Here is a 6,131-nt window from a genome sequence, read left to right as displayed (position 1 = left end):
TTCTCATTCTACGTGACTTTACCGAAAGAACCAAAGAAGATGAATCCTTGCAGTCACGAAAGCTTTAAATCGAAATTTAAATCATAAAATGTATTGTATTTCATTTTCATCTGGTACCGCAGTGTTCAGTTTAGTCTCCAACTCTTATAAACCCTTATATCTCTGACCTTTCTATGTATGTGCTCTGAAGAAGGTCAATTTTTAAGGCCACAAGTGTTATTGACGAAAGCTAATACTGCAAAACATCAATTTGCAATGAATAACTTCGGGTAAATTTGTGTTTTCATTTGGTTATTCAATTTAAAGTGAGCATTGTTTAATATACCTCCAGGGTGTTCTCAACTATTTAATTGAAAGCAGTGCTTCATGTGTTTCAAGTCTGCGTTATTCCATTCAAAGAGCTGTGTTATTCAGTTCTGGCGATTTCTTAATGTGATGCATATCGTTTACAATTATAGGGTGGTGTTTCATAAAAGAAGAACACGTGCGATTTTCACCTCTCAGAAAAGGAACCTCTAGATTTGTTTTCATCCACTCTCAAATGTGATAATCGAGTAACCTGGAAAGATTACCCCGCAGTAAAATATAAATATAAAAGATTGACCACCGTGACGGAAATATTGCTGACTTGCAAACTAAGCTGTGCAAAGTAGCATACGGCATTCTTCGGTCAATTTGGGTGGTGATTGATGGTGGTGGTCATTTGTATGGTGGTGGTTGTGGTCATGGTATTACTTGCATTGGCCGTGGTGACACGTATACAACAATTGCACCTGTTGGTAAAAAAAAGGGAAATAAATTAAGCTTGAAATGTTACAACATTGTGAGTCCCATCGGCCATATGCATGCACAGTATAACATACACAGTGCAGTTCACATACCTGTCAACCCATACGGTTTACCCGTATTTTTGTAAAAGGGAAATTGAGTTTTCAGGTCCATACGGCATACAGCCGTTTCAATGCGGGCAAAAAATAACAATAATTGTGTCTATTTGTTTGTGTTTCTCCCTTGTCATGGGACTATGTAGGATGAACGTTGATATTTAGAAGGCCACGGGGTGAACAATAAGGTCCAAATAAGTCCGTAATAAGGTCGGCACTGATAAGGGGTTGACAGAAATGAGTACACAACACCATCATGCCAGGGGAACCCATTTATGGATAGCCCCACTAATTTTCTAAAGACCTCAGCTTCGGCATCACCGAATGTTGTAAGAAAACCACATGGGCTACGTTGGGCACGTAGTGTCTCAGCAGGAGTGTTCAAACATTGAACGGGCATTCATACTGGTGGGAGATGTGTGGAGGCTTTTAGATGTGTATCTATAACTCGATCTTACACAACACTCATTTCATACTATTCCCAGCAATACGCACTAGGCAGCATTTAATTGCGTGTTCATTCACTACTTCAGTGACAAGTCACATACAGTCCATGGACCAGGGCAGAACTAGATACCACTTACAACTCTAGTCGTACCGATGTATTTGTAGAGCTAATAAGAGTAAATTATTTGACTACTCTACCCATTTCGCATGGTTATCGTAGCATTCACTGTTATTGGCCGGATAATGAGATTGGAACCATGGACACCCTTGTATAGCATTGAACAGACTGTTGGGACAAGTGCTGTTAGCGAGTAGCACCTATGAAGGTCAGCATGGCACACGAGGGGGTGGGTGGTCAACACCACGGCCAGCCGCCTTTGTCTCCCCAGTGGCGATGTCTATTTAAACATCACACTGGTGTCGGCCCTGAGCGGGTTCGGAAAACGAGATCTGGTCTGCGGCTCAGGAACTAATAAAGACTTATTTTAAAATGGAAACAATATTATATTTTAATCGATCCTATTTACAAACGAAAAATTGGCTCTGCCCAGGCACAGAGCTGGTCCTGGATGAGGGTGAGATGTTAGCTACCTCGCCTGGTATACAGGAGGTCGTGGGTTCGATCCAGACCCTGACGCCTGCTGCTGCTGTGTGTTTTGAGTTAACGTGTTTCTCTCCCCCCCCCCTCCCCCCCCCCGTGGTCGCGTGGATTTAACTCCAGGCCCTCAGGGTTTCCCCTCCTCATTTAGAAACATGCCTTTGGAGTATTTGGATGCTACAAATGTCAACATGATGAGCCACTTCATTTGACTACCATTTGGGGTCAGGTCACTTCTGAAAAAGAGCTATATAGCTCAGCAGCCCTTACCTGGTACCTTCTTTAAGTTTAATGTTTAAAGAGGGGAGTAGTACGACCGTCCGTACCAGAGCTACCCCGACAGAGCTAATTTAATCTGATTGGTTTCTCGTTCATTTCCTCACACCCACACACTGACTGTAATAGCTCCTTGACTTCCCCACGAAGGGCAGTGAAATAACAACAGCCATCGGTGGTGAGTGTTGCAGGAGCATCATCATCATCTCTGTGTGTGGGGATTAAGCCACTCCCCGTGTCTCCTCCGTGCCCTGTCACTCCGTGGCGTTGTCCAGTGATAGTCACTCATCTCTCACTCATAGTCAACACACACACACACCACGTGCATCCACCACACTCATCACTCACAGTCAACACACTCACCACGTGCATTCATCACACCCATCACTCACAGTCAACACACACACACACACACCACGTGCATCCACCACACCCATCACTCACAGTCTACACACACCACGTGCATCCACCACACTCATCACTCACAGTCTACACACACCACGTGCATCCATCACACCCATCACTCACAGTCAACACACACACACCACGTGCATCCACCACACCCATCACTCATAGTCAACACACACACACACACCACGTGCATCTACCACACCCATCACTCACAATCTACACACACACCACGTGCATCCATCACACCCATCACTCACAGTCAACACACACACCACGTGCATCCACCACACCCATCACTCATAGTCAACACACACACACACACCACGTGCATCCACCACACCCATCACTCACAGTCAACACACACACACACCACGTGCATCCACCACACCCATCACTCACAGTCAACACACACCACGTGCATCCACCACACCCATCACTCACAGTCTACACACACCACGTGCATCCACCACACTCATCACTCACAGTCTACACACACCACGTGCATCCACCACAGCCATCACTAACAGTCTACACACACCACGTGCATCCACCACACCCATCACTCAGTCTACACACACCACGTGCATCCACCACACTCATCACTCACAGTCTACACACACCACGTGCATCCACCATACCCATCACTCACAGTCAACACACACACACCACATGCATCCACCACACTCATAACTCACAGTCTACACACACCACGTGCATCCACCACACTCATCACTCACAGTCTACACACATCACGTGCATCCACCACACTCATCACTCACAGTCTACACACACCACGTGCATCCACCATACCCATCACTCACAGTCTACACACATCACGTGCATCCACCACACTCATCACTCACAGTCTACACACACCACGTGCATCCACCATACCCACCATCACTCACTGACCATCACCACCATCACTCACTGACCATCACCACCATCACTCACTGACCATCACCACCATCACTCACTGACCATCACCACCATCACTGACCATCACCACCATCACTCACTGACCCTCACCACCATCACTCACTGACCATCACCCACTGACCATCACCACCATCACTTACAGACCATCACCACCATCACCCACTGACCATCACCACCATCACTCCCAGACCATCACCACCATCACTCACTGACCCTCACCACCATCACTCACTGACCATCACCACCATCACTCACTGAAAATCACCACCATCACTCACTGACCCTCACCACCATCACTCACTGACCATCACCACCATCACAGACCATCACCACCATCACTCACTGACCATCACCACCATCACAGACCATCACCACCATCACTCACTGACCATCACCACCATCACTCACTGACCCTCACCACCATCACTCACTGACCATCACCACCATCACTCACTGACCCTCACCACCATCACTCACAGACCATCACCACCATCACTCACTGACCATCACCACCATCACTCACTGACCATCACCACCATCACACACTGACCATCACCACCATCACACACTGACCATCACCACCATCACTTACTGACCATCACCACCATCACTCACTGACCATCACCACCATCACTCACTGACCATCACCACTATCACTCACTGACCATCACCACCATCACCACCATCACTCACTGACCATCACCACCATCACCACCATCACTCACTAACCATCACCACCATCACTCACTGACCATCACCACCATCACTCACTGACCATCACCACCATCACTCACTAACCATCACCACCATCACTCACTAACCATCACCACCATCACTCACTGACCATCACCACCATCACAGACCATCACCACCATCACTCACTGACCATCACCACCATCACTCACTGACCATCACCACCATCACTCACTGACCATCACCACCATCACTCACTAACCATCACCACCATCACTCAATGACCATCACCACCATCACTCGCTGACCATCACCACCATCACTCACTGACCCCCACCACCATCACTCACTGACCATCACCACCATCACTCACTGACCATCACCACCATCACTCACTAACCATCACCACCATCACTCACTAACCATCACCACCATCACTCACTGACCATCACCACCATCACAGACCATCACCACCATCACTCACTGACCATCACCACCATCACTCACTGACCATCACCACCATCACTCACTGACCATCACCACCATCACTCACTAACCATCACCACCATCACTCAATGACCATCACCACCATCACTCACTGACCATCACCACCATCACTCACTGACCATCACCACCATCACTCACTGACCATCACCACCATCACTCACTGACCATCACCACCATCACTCACTGACCATCACCACCATCACAGACCATCACCACCATCACTCACTGACCATCATCACCACCATCGCAGACCATCACCACCATCACTCACTGACCATCATCACCACCATCACAGACCATCACCACCATCACTCACTGACCCTCACCACCATCACTCACTGACCCTCACCACCATCACTCACTGACCATCACCACCATCACTCACTGACCCTCACCACCATCACTCACGGACCATCACCACCATCACTCACTGACCCTCACCACCATCACCCACTGATCATCACCACCATCACTCACTGACCATCACCACCATCACAGACCATCACCACCATCACTCACTGACCATCACCACCATCACAGACCATCACCACCATCACTCACTGACCATCACCACCATCACTCACTGACCCTCACCACCATCACTCACAGACCATCACCACCATCACACACTGACCATCACCACCATCACTCACTGACCATCACTCACTGACCCCCACCACCATCACTCACTGACCCCCACCACCATCACTCACTGACCACCACCCTCACTCACTAACCATCACCACCATCACTGACCATCACCACCATCACTCACTGACCATCACCACCATCACTCACTAACCATCACCACCATCACTCACTGACCATCACCACCATCACTCACTAACCATCACCACCATCACTCACTGACCCTCACCACCATCACTCACTGACCCTCACCACCATCACTCACTGACCATCACCACCATCACTCACTAACCATCACCACCATCACTCACTGACCATCACCACCATCACTGACCCTCACCACCATCACTCACTGACCATCACCACCATCACTCACTGACCATCACCACCATCACTCACTGACCCTCACCACCATCACTTACTGACCCTCACCACCATCACTCACAGACCATCACCACCATCACTCACTGACCATCACCACCATCACTCACTAACCATCACCACCATCACACACTGACCCTCACCACCATCACTCACAGACCATCACCACCATCACTCACTGACCATCACCACCATCACACACTGACCATCACCACCATCACACACTGACCCTCACCACCATCACTCACTGACCATCACCACCATCACTCACTGACCATCACCACCATCACTCACTGACCCTCACCACCATCACTTACTGACCCTCACCACCATCACTTACTGACCCT

The 6,131-nt window shown here is 48.7% G+C and overlaps 1 protein-coding gene across 1 annotated transcript in view; it reads right to left on the bottom strand.

Annotated features, from left to right (window-relative positions):
- Positions 1-6,131, bottom strand: part of LOC142925636 (uncharacterized) — a 139,963-nt gene that overhangs the window by 47,700 nt on the left and 86,132 nt on the right. The gene's annotated exons all lie outside the window — the stretch shown is intronic.

Source organism: Petromyzon marinus, chromosome 22 (genome assembly GCF_048934315.1).
Source record: "Petromyzon marinus isolate PM22_M1 ecotype Great Lakes invasive population chromosome 22, UKy_Petmar_22M1.pri1.0, whole genome shotgun sequence".
NCBI classification, from domain to species: domain Eukaryota; kingdom Metazoa; phylum Chordata; class Hyperoartia; order Petromyzontiformes; family Petromyzontidae; genus Petromyzon; species Petromyzon marinus.
This window is presented reverse-complemented; position numbering and strand designations above follow the sequence as displayed.